The sequence below is a fragment of the Rhinopithecus bieti genome, unplaced genomic scaffold, assembly GCF_001698545.2.
Source record: "Rhinopithecus bieti isolate Rb0 unplaced genomic scaffold, ASM169854v2 scaffold_5260, whole genome shotgun sequence".
Lineage (NCBI taxonomy): Eukaryota > Metazoa > Chordata > Mammalia > Primates > Cercopithecidae > Rhinopithecus > Rhinopithecus bieti.
The window spans coordinates 5,279,516-5,296,546 of record NW_016805896.1 but is presented as its reverse complement, the minus strand read 5'-3'; the positions used below and the strand labels follow the sequence as shown (position 1 = coordinate 5,296,546).

The window sequence follows — 17,031 nt, the reverse complement described above, 5'->3', positions numbered from 1 at the left end:
CGGTTAGATCGCAGACTGCTGTGCTAGCAATGAGGGAGGCTCCGTGGCCGTGGGACCCTCCCGGCCAGGTGTGGGTATAATCTCCTGGTGTGCCCGTTTGCTTCAAGTGCAGTATTGGGGTGGGAATTACCCGATTTTCCAGGTGTTGTGTGTCTCAGTTCCCCTGGCTAGGAAAAGGGATTCCCTTCCCCCTTGCGCTTCCCAGGTGAGGCAATGCCTCACCCTGCTTCAGCTCTCGCTGGTGGGGCTGCAGCAGCTGACCAGCACCAATTGTCCGGCACTCCCCAGTGAGATGACCCCAGTACCTCAGTTGAAAATGCAGAAATCACCGGTCTTCTGTGTCACTCGCGCTGGGAGTTGGAGACTGGAGCTGTTCCTATTCGGCCATCTTGCTCCACCACCATGATGTTTTGATATACTCATTTTGATATATATAGTGAGGCGATTACTACAGTTAAACAAATTAATATTTCATTGTTTCCTATAGTTACTTTCATGTGTGTGTATGTGCACGTGTGTGTGTGTTAAGAGTACCTAATAATCCACTTTGGGAAGCCGATGCGGGTGGATCACGAGGTCAGGAAATCGAGACCATCCTGGCTAATACGGTGAAACCCTGTCTCCACTAAAAAATACAAAAAATTAGCCGGGCATGGTGGCAGGTGCCTGTAGTTCCAGCTACTCAGGAGGCTGAGGCAGGAGAATGATGTGAACCCAGGAGGCGGAGCTTGCAGTGAGCCGAGATTGCACCTTAGCATACTGTATGCTAAATCTCTACACTTATTCATACTATATAACTCTCTTTTTGTACCTTTTCATCTATATCTTCCCATTTCTGCCTGCTCCTGGTAACTATTGCTTTACTCTACTTCTATATATTTGATGTATTTAAAAGATTGCACATATAAGTGAGATCATGCAGGATTTGTCTTTCTGTGCCTGGCTTATTTCACTTGGCATAATGTCCCCCAAGTTTATCCATGTTATGGCAAATGGCAGGATCTCTTTTTGGTGGGCTGGATAAGATTCTGCATGTGTATATCACAATTTCTTTTCTCTGTCAATGAACACTTTGGTTGTTCCCACATCTTGGTTATTGTGAATAATGCTGCAATGAGCATGGAAGTGCAGATACCTTTAGGAGTTGGTGTATTTCCTTTGGGTATGTACCCATAAGAGAGATTGCTGGGTATATTTTTAAGTTGATTGGCATTTAATAAGATAATAAATAGCATGCTGCTGCTTTGAATCTTCCATATTTGTTTGTAGAGCCTCTGTTTTCTAATGCAGTTTATGCATAGTTTTCTACTTTTCTTGGACAGTGTCTATTTTAATTACTTTTAAATGACTTGGATGTACTGATGTTTTCTCTTTTAACAAAATCACAATTATACTCCAAATTATTTTGCATGAAAAGTATATGCTTTTAAAATAAGTGATATGACAAAAATATCAGCTATAAAACTATCACCATGAGAATATTGCCTGTCCTAGTCTCTTAAGGATATTTATTATGGAGGAAAAAGATAACAGAGGTCATTTGCTTTTCAGTGACCATGTTCTTCATACACGTGAATGTCTCACAGATCAGCTAAGACCTATGTTTGAACACCTTGGTCACCCCTGCAAGGAGCCTGCTACCAGCATTTGCCATCCACAGAACTGTGCTAATAGAATCTATTTCTGGAGAATGGAGGAGAGATTAACTTCTTGTTCATGATAAATCAAGGGTATCTGATTTGCCTGTTATGTGCCCAGTTTTCTTTGGAAGCAAGCCCTAGAAGCTGTTTTTCTGATCTAATCCTGACTCTCATGTTAGTGCTTATGAAAGAGAAAAACATTTACTCATGATAAAGACTGAGTTCTAGCCATTATAAATCTTATCAATGGCCTTGTGAAGGTTGGCGGAAAAAGGAAGGAAAAAACTGATTGTGCTCACTCACACTTGTATATGGACTAATGCTCCTACTCCCGTTGCAGAGTGTTCTGAGATTTCTGGAAAGAGCAGCAGAGATAAAGTTGGGAATCTTAGGAGATATTTGATTGATGAATGTTGCACTATAAGGAGTGGCCAGTAACAGTTCAATAAGGAAAATTGTTATAGTTTACTCATTACTGGGAAATATTAGCAAACCTAAACATTTCATTTTTTCTCTATTTTTCTTATAAGCCACCAAGATTGGTAGAAGTGCTCTTAACAAATATTTGCCATGTTAACATTTAGAAGCACACACATGCATACATACATACATAAGATGTATAATGATTTTTTTGGCTTCAGTAAAGGTATTTGGTACATACTATACATTCTGTATAATATTTTGGTTAATTGCTTGAAGAGAAGCGTATTTTTCCCAAGACAAATACAAAACGTATTTATCTAAGATGTGGGCCAACAAATAACCATTTTCCATAGGTTAAGATGTACACTTGTACATGAGCAGTTCTTCAGTTTCAACAACCATTTTTTGAGTATCAGTTATGTGCCAGTGCTCCCTCTGAGATACAACAAAGGTGAACAGAGCAGCTGAATGTGAACCATTGATGGCCGCACCTCTGTCCACCCTTCTTAGTTTGTTTGTGTTTTGACACCATCTGATAGCCTTGAGAAGGCGTATTTTTGACAGAGGGATAAAGAAACACAGGGACGGAAATGTGTACTTTCTGGACTATTGGGTTATTTCTTTCCATTTATTTGTGAAGTCATCAGAATGCCTGTCTGTCAGCATTACGTAAAGCCTGCAGTTTCCCTAAGAAACTGTCAACTTTGGGGACAAAATTAAGGAAAGTTTCTTACTCCTCGGTTTCTATCTTTTGATCTTTTTAAAAGACATCTAGTAACAAAGTTAGGCTAAAAGGCTAAAAGCTGGTTGCCACCAGTCTGTATGGGGCATCAAAATATCACTGAAATAGGCTAGTAATATGATGCCAATTAATCAAGTTTTCCCTCATTGTTTCTCAAAATGGTATTGCTCTAGATATGGTAAAATATAACCTAAAATAGAAGATTCAAAACCATCAACAAACAAAGAAAAACAGAAAGCTTGCTTTCTGGCATCACTGTTTTGCCATTGAATATTTTTGAGATGTCCACGTAAGTTCCAAGGAGCAGCTGCAGCCACACCACCACCCTGAGCCCAGCCAGCTGACAGTTGCCTAGAGTTGGCAGCCACAGCTAGCTGAAATTTGGAAACCCCGAAATGCTTAGGGTTGAGATGTGTCCAATTACCAAAATTATAAAGCCTTCATTAGGCTTTTGAAGAAGTTGTGTGGTCTGTAGAATTGCATGTTTTGAACATAAAGTGGTTAGTTATTTTCAGAGGCAAGAGATCTTTTGGCCCCAGTTACCACTAAATATTAATAAATATTAAACACAAGTTAATTAATGGTGATTTAAAGGGACCCATTATTGTTAATTCATGTCAGACTCTATTTGATGAAATGTATCTTTTTCCTTGTTTCCATTCACTCAATTTCTCTTCTTTCAGATATACACGTGTATAACACACACACACACACACACACACACACACACACACATTCATTTCCTTTTCGAGTCCGCACTCAAGTTTTGCAAGACAGTCCTGAAAAAGAAGTTTCAATAGGAAGGTAGAAGTGGTTTTGCACCCTTTCCTGTTGAAATCAGTTTTTCCACAATTCTTACAGCAAGTTTTTCTCTAACAGAAAATGTACAGATTGAACAGTTGCCCTCCAAAACACTGGCAAGCAGGCGGCACGATGATTTCTTTCTCTTAACGGATCCCAGCTCATTTACTAACTCATTCAACTTTTAACAAAAAATGTGCCGTTTCCCTTTCTCACTACAGTCATAGCCATTCTCTGTAAAATTATATGTGGATATTAAAACTTAAATGCTGTCCTACAATAAAAATATTTTTAATACCCTAGAATATTTTTTCGGTTCTCCTCAAAGTTAAGAAAAAAAAAACTGATTTGTATTTTGTGTACCTGGGAAGTTGTTCATGCTGAGTAACAGTACAAAACTTGAGCTGCCTTGCTTTCTGCTTCCAGGAATGCCAATCAGAGAACATTCTTTTTTCAGGCAGCCAAGTTTGGAAGTCAGTTGGTTTCTGGCAGTGAGTAGGGGGAGGGGATGGCAGGGGAAGCACAGTGAGTCCTCGGGCTGATGTTCAGCTTCCAAGTGTTTCCGTAATATCCATCAATGAAAGCATCTCCTTTTACCCACGCAGAGACAGGTAAAAAGACAGCTGAGTAAATCAGCATTAGAGGTAACAGCGGAAGCTCAGTGAGAGGGAGGGGGGAAGGAAGGCGCGTGAAAGCCTGCCATTGGCGAGCTTACCAAAGGCATCTGCCAGTGGGACTTCAATGGAATGTGAAACCAAATCATTTTCAAGTTAAAGATAGACACAGTACACACCAGGATCTAGAGGCTGGATTTCATACTCATAGCTCTCCCTAGAAGTTCAGGGAGTTCTGTTATGATCTCTGTTGTAATTAACAATTTGGTTCCAGTTTGTTCTTTAAATGAATATGCTAAGAATTCATGTATGTTCTGGATGTACTGGAATTAAAAGGATTTAAGAAATCATGGTGTGCATGCTGTAGGGTAAGTGAAAAGATTGGTTTTTAAGGTGCATCGCTTTTCTGGGACGGTTAATGTTGAATTTTTCTTTTTATCTGTGTGAATGAAAAGGTGATAGTAAAGATTTTTCACTATTGTAGCTTGCTTATCTTTCTTAAGATAGTTGGTATTTTACATTTTGTGCAGCAGAAAGAGGATTTTAGCTTAGTTTTGAAATTTACATTGCAGGTCTGTAACTTCAGTTTTGACTTTATCCTTATTTGTTTTTTCCTCTATTCTTCTCTATGCATTATGAGTTTACTGAGTTACAATCTCAGTAGTTTTATGTCACAACACAAACTGAGTGTTACCATGTCTATTATGCCATTGGATGAAAGTATATTATTGTGAGATGGAGTTCAGTTTCCCCTGCATGGTACTAAGTCACTTCCCAATTTGAGAAACAAAAAAAGAATGAAAAAGGAGAGGAAAGGTGCTCTTAAAGGTGGCCTAAAACTGCATAAGGAGCCTTTAGAAGATATTCTACTTTTTAAAAAGCAACTGAGAGAAAATAGGCAATTTTCAGGAAGAGAAGAATTAATAGAAGTTATTTTTTAGTGTTGCCTTATTAATTCCAAGCAGGTTCCCCTCCTTCAAAAGAAAAAGAAAAGCTGATATTTGCTAAGTGAATGGAGGCATTCTGATTTTACAGAGCTTGAGAGAAGACGAGGGAGAGGAAGGGTTGTCTGATTTTGCTGTTGTCGCACTGTTCTAGGATTTCAAACTTCTTCTTGAAAACAATGACAAACTTTAGTTCTCTTCATGTTTTGCCCATGTATAGGTTTTGTGTCTTGTTTTGTCAAATGACCTCTCCCTCTGCTCTTAGAGACAGCTTTTCCAAACTTGCACAGCATTCCTTCTGAATAAATACTGTCCATAATAGTCACAGAGTACATGGTGTGAATTGGAAATTCTACTTTATATGGGGAAAATAAATCTGCTGACGCTGTTATTACAGAGTGCACAGATGAACAGTTGTTAAACGTAACTGGCCAGTTTTTTGTCTTGTCAAATAGACCAGATTCTAATGAACTAAGTTGGCTAAACTAGGTACAAACAATGAAGGGCTTATTATGGATTTTTCATTCAACTTTGATGAGAATAGTAATATACTGTGTTACTCTTTTAAAATGAAAAATGGTCATTATATTGATAAAGTCATTTGATTTTACAACTGAGTAATCTAGTAAGGCCAAACAAATGTGAAGTTCGCAGAGCTCAGTTTTGATGCCCCTTTCCTCCTTTCTCTGTCCAATTTTCCCTCCCTCTTAGTCCTCCTTCTCCCTCCAGACCTCTGATGAATATGACTACTCAGCCCCCCGCTTTTCTTGTCAATGAAGACCTATACTCAAGAAAGAATCTGACTTAAGAGAGTTTTAAAGTCAATGTACTAAGTCCACCAGTAATATTTGCTTTTCAGTATAAATATCTGACCTTGTGACAGTTTAGACAATTTGTTAAATGATAGTTAAGCTTGGGTAATACTTACAATTAACCCCTTTAGGTTGCAAACAATTGCCAATTGTGGTTAATTTTCATTTCCCCATGACCAAGTGTTAACTTTGTAAATTTTCTGTGGTCACATTGGATGCCTTGTGACATTGCATTACCAATTGTGTACTGAATGGTTGACAATAAGAATGAACCTGGCAGAAATCACACGTGCTTCCAAGAAGTTTGTGAATGCATGCACCTGGGTGCTTACCATACACTCGGGTACACACACAAACACATGTAGGCATGCCATTTATGTAACTAATATGTTTTTGATTGAATTATAAAATAAATGAAAATATGTTAGGTTTATCAGTGTGGGATTTGGGTTTTTTTTCAGTGTGTCAAAAAAACACACACACACAAAAAGAATACAAAATGTAAAATTCTAAAATGAAGAATTTTAAACTGTGTGGCCAAATAGTGTTAACAGAAAAAGAGACAAATATTTCTCTGCTACTATTATATCACTTTTATAGTTTCTAATTCTTGTATAAAATTGTCAATCTTGGCTTTTATTCCTTTGAACATCCTAAGTGTAGTTTTATAATATATTTTGGATAATTATAATATCTCAAGTGTTACTGAATTTGTTTCTATTATTACTGTTCCTACTAGTTCTCATTCATGGTGTCTTAATTTCTTGGTTGCTTGGATATCTTTGACTCTTTGCTGGAAATATATTTTTAAAATTACGTTATAATTAAAGATCGTAAGAGTAAGTTGAGACCTAAGTGATAATGTTTTCCTCCAGAGAAGATTTTGATTTGCTTCTGCCAGGCACCTGGGGGCGATATCAGACCAGAATCGTCTTAGACAAAGTACAACTCCTGATGTTCCCTGAATCACCTCTGTGACAAGAAGGCTGCAAATCAGTGAGAGGAATGGCAGGTTCACTCCTCCCCTAAAGGAGAGTACGACCTTTCATGACACCAGCATAAAGCTAGGTTAGTTAATTAAAGCCCCACCTGAGGGCCAAGGACTTTGACTTTTCTATGAAGCACAGACAGCTACTTGAAGTATAAAGCTGGATTCTCAGATCTTTTTTCCTGATAGTCATATGCCCAAGGGCTTTTAAAAGTGACCTCACCCCTCTGATTTCTGATCTTCTCCTAAGTTTTCATGTGCCAAATCCTCACCATCTTATTAAAGGCTCCTTGCTGTTTTTTGTTTGTGGTTGGTTTTTTGTTTTGTTTTGTTTTGTTTTCACTCTGTTGCCCAGGCTGGAGTGCAGTGACATGACGTGATTGATCGCTCACTGCAACCTCTGCCTCTTGGGTTCAAGCGATTCTCGTGCCTTGGCCTCCCAAGTAGCTGGGATTATAGGCGCATGCCACCATGCCTGGCTAATTTTTGTATTTTTAGTAGAGTTGGGTTTTCAACATGTTGGCCAGGCTCATCTCGAACTCCTGGCCTCAAGTGATCCATCTGCCTCAGCTTCCCAAAGTGTTGGGATTACAGGCATGAGCCACCATGTCCAGCGTCTTTACTGCTTTTATATCTCAAATATCTTACTACATTGGGTATATCAATCCAAATTCTCTCATTACTGTTACCAGAAATGGAAATGCATCCTACTGCTATTATAGTTGGCTATTATAGTTTTTTTTTTTACACTTTTCATTCTAGAGAAGATATCAAAGTTTGCTGATATCATTAATGATTTCAGATAATTTTTCTGATTTTATTTTTTAGTTGTGACCTGATATATTTAGACTTTTTGGAGAAAATTGCATATACATGCTGATTGAAAGATTCGTGTTTTCTGACTTTATTTGAGCTGTCAACACCCCTTAAAAGTTCTTTTTTTATTATACTTAAGTTGTGGGATACATGTGCAGAACGTACAGGTTTGTTACATAGGTAAACATGTGCCATGGTGGTTTGCTGCACCCGTCAATCTGTCATCTACATTAGGTATTTCTCCTAATGCTATCCCTTCCCTAGCCCCAAACTTCCTGACAAGCTTCAGTGTGTGATGTTCCCCTCCCTGTGCCCATATATTCTCGTTGTTCAACTCCCACTTATGAATGAGAACATGTGGTGTTCGGTTTTCTGTTCCTGTGTTAGTTTGCTGAGAATGATGGTTTCCAGCTTCATCCATGTCCCTGCAAAGGACATGAACACATTCTTTTTGATGGCTGTGCAGTATTATTTGTCCTGAGCTGGCCCCTTCCCTTGGCAATTTCTTTAATCTCGAATCCACCCCACAAGCATCCTTCACTCTCAGAGGTTGATTTTGACTCTTTCTGCTTTCTCTTGGCCTATATCCAGTATTAAGACATTTAAAAAATCATCTTAAATCCCATGCTTTCCATTCTCTCTGCAGTTGCTCTACTTCAAGTCTTCGTCATTTAACTTGGCTATTATATGGCCTTCTAGTTGTTCTCCTGTCTCTAAGCTCCATCCACACCCTGACCCCACCACTACACACACATCTTGCTGAAACCAACATACCCATTTTCTAAAAACTATAGACTTCAATCAATTGCTCCCCTACTTAAAAATCTTTAGTGGTTCATGACTCCCTTCAAAATAAAACTTACTGTCCTTAGTATGTCTTAAAAGGTCCATCACAAAGCCTCGACCTATTTCTCAAACATTGACTCCACTACTTCCCTGGTTATCACCAATACTTCAATCACACACAATGGCTGCCTCCACAACATGGCATATACTGTCTTAGCTCTGTGCTAGTCTACCTCCATCCCCCCCCGCCCCCACCACCAGAATGCCTATTGCTTCTCTCCTTTGTGGGAAAATGCTACTTCTCCTTTAAGGTTGCCCTCATAAGTCACCTTCACTGTACTTTCTGCACTTTATTTTTAAGTGTAAAACTCACCCACTATTCTGGGAGTCCCTACTGCTGTGGCTTGTGTCTTACACATTTTTTTATTCTCAGTAACTGACACATAGGAACCACTCAAAAAATGTTTAAGAAATGAACAGATGACTATTCCGAAGAAGTTTGTTTCTGAGGAATTTCTTTTGTTAATATATTCTTTTCCATTCTAAACATCATTTTTTCTTTTGACCTTAGACTCTGTCTAGAATAGTGATCATTAGTAATCCTGTATGTCAAGTGGAGTCAGTAAAAACATGTTTACTTGTTTGATTGTTGTCACTGTCTTGGAGAAAGGGAGTTCTCTATTTCCTTTTTTTTTTTAACCAAATATGATGTATGACTTGATTGTGATGACAAGAGAGAAAGTAGAAGTTTAAATATGGTGAATCAGCTGCATATTATCAGAGAGATTCATAATCAAAAGAGTCATAGAGTGGGAAAACTGACATATTTCAACAAATCTACTCCAGAATGTTAAATAGCACAATGGGAAAATGTCAATGAGGCACAACTAAATGAAAATTATCTCATTGCACACAACCTCAATTTCAACCATTAGAAAACACTGGGTTGTTTCAAATCACAGTGTGGTGCTACAAAGAAAGCAGTTGAGTGTTTATGTAATACAATATTGTGACCCTAATCTTGAAAGCTTGTGGAAAACTTTTCTTAAAATTTTTAAGGCCTTAGCCAAGAGCGGTGGCTCACACCTGTAATCAAGCACTTTGGGAGGCCGAGGCAAGCGGATCATGAGGTCAGGAGATTGAGACCATCCTGGCTAACACGGTGAAACCCCATCTCTACTAAAAATACAAAAAAAAAAAAAAAAAATTAGCTGGGTGTGGTGGCGGGTGCCTGTAGTCCCAGTTACTCTGGACGCTGAGGCAGAAGAATGGCATGAACCTGGGAGGTGGAGCTTGCAGTGAGCCGAGATTGCACCACTGCACTGCAGCCTGGGCGACAGAGCAAGACTCTCTCTCAAAAAAAAAAAAAAAAAATGTAAGTCCTTGAAGTGCAATTTGAATATCATCTTTCTAAAAGCCTATGGTAAGCAAAGAAAAACGGTATTTGTTTATTTAAACATTGAATATAGTTGAGGGAACCCACAGGAAGAGGAAATTAAGTTATTAATTCCAAGGATGTTTAATTAATTTTATATTCTTTGGACCACTTATAAACTTTTTACACATTTATTGTGAATCTTTGATATGCCAACTTCTAAGATTAATCAATAAGAAACTTGGCTTATATTATTTCTCATACAGACACTCCTACCTATCACAAGAGAAAAGCCCCGTATGGGTGGGGCCAAAATGTGTCTTCAGAAAACATCTTTGAATTTAATGAAATATCAAACTCAGTGTTTGAGATCCCAAAGATTCTTCATCACAAAATATGAAAATATGATATTGGCCTTTCTTTTTTGCCTCATCTATGAAAGCACTCTAAACTAGCTCTTGAATAATGGCTGATTTCTAAATCATAACTTCCAAATAGCTGAATTCATTTTTCTCATTAATTCAATAATTTGAGCTCCCACCTTTTGTTCCAGCTGTGTAGGCAATGAAATTACTTATTCACCCCCTTCACAGGAAACTGGTACTGAAGGATACCATGTTAAAACAATGAATTTAATTAATAGTTTTTTTCTTTTTTGTTGTTGAAAAGGGAAAACAAAACCTTCAAACCTGAAAAATTCCATATCCCTTCATTTTACTTTTTCTTATTATAGAAGCAATGTAGGAAAATCATGACTTTACTTGTTTGGGATTGTCATTGTTTTGTGTTCTTGTTGTTGTTTCTTTTTTGAGACACAGTCTTGCTCTGTCGCCCAGGCTGGTGTACTGTGGTGCAATCTCAGCTCACTGCAGCCTCCACCTCCTGGGTTCAAGTGATTCTTCTGCCTCAGCCTCTCAAGTAGCTGGGATTACAGGCATGCACCACCACGCCTAGCTAAGTTTTTGTATTTTTAGTAGAGATGGGCTTTCATCATGTTGGACAGGCTGATCTCGAACTCCTGACCTCAAGTGATCTGCTCGCCTCAGCCTCCCAAAGTGCTGGGATTATAGGTGTGAGCCACCGTGTCCAGCCAACAAGTTTCTTTATGTATCTTTCATTGATATTTTAAATGTATCTGTCCTAATCTCCACACATATTTAAAAAGTCATTTTGCCTTTCTCAACAGCTAATATTTTCTTCTCATAAAGTTTAGAGGATAGTCTTGAGATTCTTAAAAAAATCTCTTGTTTAGGAGATACTTTTATTACGGAAGAGTTTAAAGATACCTGAAAAAATTCTGAAAAAAAAAATTAAGTTAAATGTGTATTTCTTATTACATATTGAATTAAATCTTAACGTAAAATAGAAATACATTTATTTGTATAAATAAAGCTGGACTTGGCATTTTACAAAATAAAACGATGTAAAGATGACTCAGACACTCTGAATCATGAAAGTTTTGTAAACCTCTAAATATTTTAAAAAGAGCAATAGAGTTACTTTAGTTTTCTAAGTCTCAGTTTATTTTTTATACTCATTCCTATATAGTGTGATAGTTCATAGGTTTATAGATGCTGAAGCAATGAATTCACTGAATTAATCACAGTTCAGGAATACAGATGCCTTAATTAGTTTTTTAAAAGATATAATTTTGAATGAAATTTATCTTCCAATGCATATGAACTTCCAGGTCTTAGATTGTTCATTTCTACACATTTGTAGAATCATGTTTACTAATGAAAAGATATTTAACACCTCAGATAAATGTAGCAATTCTTCCAAGATGCATCCAATGTTTGAAGTTATTTTGTAGGTAAGAGACATGTATTTTATTTTATATATGATAAAACTAAGATGTAGACATATGAAGTGTTCCAGATATACTATGGGCCATTTCCTCAGGTAACAAACAACTCTCAATTTCAGTGACATATAGAAACCAGATTTCCTTTTCTCACTTACACAATTTAGCCACCACAGACTGGCTGAAGGTTCTTCTCTACGCAGCTATTTTCACCTGGAAATGACCCATTTTCCTTATGATCACATTCCCTTAGCCAAAGCATGCCATATGGCCACACCTAACTTCAGTTGGATGGGAAGTATAATATGATCCTACCATTGATCTAGAACAGGTGAGCCCCAGTACTGGGACTTAGCCCAGGAGGGTTTTTGGCTTTGCCTAGGGCAGAAAAGAATTCAAGGGCAAGCCAGTGGTGTTAGACAGCAACTACTACTGGCAGTGTACATCAGCAGCAGAGGTACTGCTCCTTGCAGAGCAGGGCTACCCCATAGTATGTCCAGAGTAGCAGCTGAGACTCAGTTTTGTGGTCATATTTATATCTTTAATTATAAGCAAATTTAGGGGTGGTTTATGCAGAAACTTTTAGGAGAAAGGTGGTAACTTCTAGGTCATTGGTCATTGCCATGGAAAGGGGCGGTACTTTGGGTGTTGCCATAGCAATGGGGAACTGACATGGCATACTGTTAAGCATGTCTTATGGAAAGCTGTTTCCATACTGGCCCTGTTTTAGCTAGTCCTCAATTCCTTCCAGTCTCTGAGCCCAGCGTCTGGAGTCAAGTCCCTCCCGCTACCCCACCATGTGCTTAGAAAGAGAAAGGACTGGAATATTTATGTAGAGCTCTAAGGAATTTCCACACTCTTGGATAATAGGCAGCCTAAAACTCTCTTAGTAACACAGACTTAGGCTTAAAGTTATATATACCTGTGAACAGGTCCATATTTGGTAAATGTACGCTACCTGCAATCTGATACTAATGTCCATTGCCTGTTTACATCTTTTGGCTCTCATCTCCACTGAGACTTTTCAGCTGTTTAAATCTTTACCATTTCCATGTCTGTGACCTTTTCTGTCAGCTTCTCCACCGCTATGGAATTCTAGGATTTTACCACTCCTTATACTTTACCACTCAGAGAGTCCTGCCCATTAACAGTTTTGGGAAGTGACAGGAGATTCCATTGTGGCAATTCCTACAGAATGTAGAGAGCAAATGTGAAATGTTAAGCTTTCCCATCTCTAGGAACTGCTCATGTGTAGTAGAGAAATGGAGAAAAAGGAAATTGAATGCAATTCTAATCCCCAGCCCCCACTTTTACCAGTAGACAAAGTAAAAGGACTAGGCTCAGGGAATATGGCACAGACGAATGGTAATATATATTATATATTAGAAATACATAGTCTTGAATAGCATTTATATTATTGGTACTCTACCCTTTGCTTAGCATTTAGTTTTAAGCACTAACTATAATAGATAAAACTCAGGAATTTAAAGATTGAGACACTTAAGAACTGAAAATTTTTAAGCTAATATTTCAAGGCCCTTTGAATTGTAATTTAAATCAGCAAATCCAATTTGTGTCCTTGGAAGCCAGTAATTTTAGGAAATATTATGTGTGTGTTGGGGGGAGGGCTGGGGTAAGAATCTTGGATCAAATGAATTTGGAACATGCTGTATACCATATCCCTTTCTTGGAGATTTAGGTGAACATTTGCATTAAGAATGCATAAAAGTTCTACACTAAAGGGATGTGTTTGACTTTCTTTAACCAAGTGTTTTCCAATGTAATTTGACCATGGAACTTTATAATTATAGATAGATACACAGATGGATAGAGATATATCACATTTCAACACCACAAAACACACTTTGGTAATTCTGGTTTCAACAACCTCTAAGGCTGAGTGGTGTGGTGGCTCATGTCTGTAATCCCAGCACATGGAGGATCATCAAGCCAGGAGTTCAAGACCAGCCTGGGAAATGTAGTGAGAGCCTGTCTCTATGGAAAAAAAAAAAAAAAAAAAAAAAAAAAAGATGCCTGGCGTGGTGGCTCATGCCTGTAATCCCAGCACTTTAGCACTTTGGTAGGCTGGCAGATCATGAGATCAGGAGTCCGAGAACAGCCTGGCCACATAGTGAAACCCTGTCTCTACCAAAAATAAAAAAATCAGTCGGGCGTGGTGGCAGGCACCTGTAATCCCAGCTACTGAGAAGACTGAGGCAGGAGAATCGCTTGAACCGGTGAGGCGGAGATTGCAGTGAACCGAGATCGTGCCATTGCACTCCAGCCCAGGCGACAGTGTGATACTCCATCTCAAAATAAAATTAAAAAAATTTTAAAAGTAATTTAATTTCAAAAAAGAAAGAAATTTAGCTGAGTATGGTGGTGTGTGCCTGTAAGTCCCACTCAGGAGACTGAGGAAGAAGGAACACCTGAGCCCAGGAGTTTGAGGCAGTAGTGTTTGTGCCACTGCTCCCCAGCCTGGGCAACAGAGTGAGACCCTGTCTCTAAAAGAAAAAGAAAAGAAAGGAAAAAAAATCCCATTTAAAAAATAAAAATAAAATAATTACCTCTAGTACATTGTATTAATAATTAAAAGTGCAATAATATTGCAGCTCGTGTAGTACTTTTAGAACATAAAGCTAAGAATTTTAAAGGACTTTTATAAGTATTCTTAGTATTTGACACTTTATTTTCATTCTCTTTTTTTTTACAGTTTTTATTCACCTAAAATCTACATGTAAAATTTACCATCTTTACCATCTTTAAGTGTACAGTTCAATGCTAATACATTAGTTTTCTTTTTTTCACCTTTTTTGGTTTTCATTCTCTTGTTAAATGACATTGATTTTCAACACCAACAGAAATCAAACTTTAAATTGACAGAGCTTGCAATGGTATTTGTTTAAAGCTATTGAGGAATATTTCTTTGATACACCACAGGTAAGGAGATTGGTTGTGTTCTTCAGAATGCAGAACTCTAAAGTGATTTGCTCCATTTTACCTATTTCATTCAAAAATCTAAAACTATTATTTCATTTTAGAATATGATCACACACCGTTAAATTTATCAGACTTATTATTTATTTATGAAGACCTTGTGAAGAGAAAGGTCATCTTCAACTTCAACTTCTCTTTCTTGGTAGTTTTTCTTGGTAGTTTCCTTTAAGTTCAGAAGTTTTAAAGCTTAAAAGAAAAAACTTATTGGGTTTCAAAAAAATTGCTCTACTAAAGTTATCATGTATGGGAATTTTCTGTGCAAGAAGAAAAGCAATAGACTAACAAAACAAAATATCCACATTTCTTTTAGAATACATGTTATATTTGTGAAGTGTTATGACCATTTAAAATGAAGCAACTTGTTCCGTGAACTGTTATACTACCAGCAACTCCATTCAAAGAAAACCCTAGATATAAGGTTCGTCCATAAATATTAAGGTGGCTTAGGTGTGACCAGGTGTGTGTGCTTTCATCACTTGTCCACTCTGAGAAGATAATCCTGCTTTTCATTCATTAGTAATTTCAGTTCCTCTCCCATCATTTCAAAATAAGAGATAAATCAATACTTTAAAAAATCTTTGGGAAATATAACTTTGTTCTGTACCAAAAAAAGAGAGATCATTCAATCAAAACTGGGGGTAGCATAAATTCTTAGCACACATTTTTTCCTCTAATTAATTTTTGCTTATATTTATTCATAGGGCCATAATGAGATTCAGAGGCTATAATGATGTCAGTAACTCCTCTAAAATTTTATTGCAAGAGGATCTCTGTTCAGCATTGCAGGGCTGGTCCTCGTAACTCTTTGAATAGCCACACAGCAGAACTCCATTTCTTGTTTGCCAAATTATGAAGTTAATTGTATTCATATTCTGAAACTGCGTAGCACCTAAAACATTTGGAATGCTGAAAAATATCCTATGTAGCCATTTGCCAGACACCAGGACATAAATCTAAGTTACTTAGATTTACAGTATTACCGTTTCTCCTTTAAAAAGGACATGAGGGAAATGTTTAACTTAATGAGGCAGAGGATCCTGCTGTGCAAGTTACATTATATTTTTCATTGCACAAGAGTAAATTATTGCTCCAGTTTCCTATATGGTACCCCAGTGGCCTCAAAGACACAATGTAGCTTCCCGAAATGCCAACTTTTGTCTTAGGCCATAACTTGCTCTCAGAGAATATGCTTTCTGAGAATTACCCATAACATTTCTTACAATAGGCTGAATTTCTTGAAGGTCATTCATAGATACCAACTTAACTTGATTTGTCTTTTTTTACTTAGAAATAGCCAAGTGGTAAGTCTGCATACATTACTTTACAAAAAGGAAACCCAATGGCCATTTTCTTTGTCTCAAACATTTAGAAAACCAGCAAAAAATATCTGGGTAAGAAATTAAATTATAGGGCATACAATTTTTTCTTGGCATTTTCCCACTGTTGCTGCAAACTTTTTAAAATAAATAAGCATGGGTCTCTTGGAGGTGGTCTTTGAGGATTTAGAACTATAATAATTAAATATATTGTTCTATATTTGTAAAAAAAAAAAAAAAAAACTTATTTGGAATATCAAATGTATGGACCCAAATGTCCAAATGTGTGTTTGAACTTTTTAAACAAGCTTTACTTTCTAGTCAGGTAATATAATAATGTAATTAAAACAAAACAAAGTCCCCCCACCAATCAGTGTTGCAACATTTGGGTAAATTTTAGAGCTTGACAATTTTCAAAGCAGAGACATTACTCCAGGCTTTCTGCCAAACCATTACTGGTAATCTGATGACAAGGGATGAAGCAAATGAAAGTGCTGCTGTCTGGCTTAGTTAGATATGCATTTTCTAGAAGAGAAGCCAACACATTTCTTATGCAAACCATCAAAATTGCAACTCAGGCGCACACACACACACACACACACACACACAGTGCTTTTACAAGTCTAGGAATATACACATTAAAATACAACTCCATGCTTAAGGGCAATGAAGAAGTAGCAGACACAGCTAGGGTTGACTGGATCCTTTCTTTACTTTGAGTGGTTTTAATAAATAGCAACATTTCTCTCAATGGCTGCAGTACAAATAATTAAATTACTCATATCTGGACAGGATTTAGCATTGCCTTCACATGGTTAAATTCCAACTACTACCCAGAATCACTCATTGATAAGTGGTTGATTTGGGCCGCTATTGTCTGTGGTTTATTTAAATGATTTAAATAAACATCTATTCTCCTATAGTGCTAAAAAACAATTTATGTAATGTTAGTGAAAAACATCCAGTTCAGTTA

At 37.3% G+C, this 17,031-nt stretch overlaps 1 protein-coding gene across 28 annotated transcripts in view; it reads left to right on the top strand.

Annotated features, from left to right (window-relative positions):
- The window catches only part of DTNA (dystrobrevin alpha), a 419,414-nt gene that overhangs the window by 108,446 nt on the left and 293,937 nt on the right, over positions 1–17,031 (top strand). For 5 of the 28 annotated variants that reach the window (XM_017874052.1, XM_017874031.1, XM_017874054.1 and 2 more), the window contains exon 1: positions 4,368–4,588. The exons of 22 other annotated variants lie outside the window; for them this stretch is intronic. The gene's annotated coding sequence lies outside the window, so the exon portion shown is untranslated. Of the gene's footprint in view, positions 1–4,147; positions 4,218–4,367; positions 4,589–17,031 lie in introns of those variants that run through there. One more of the 28 variants, XM_017874033.1, reaches the window with a different exon arrangement.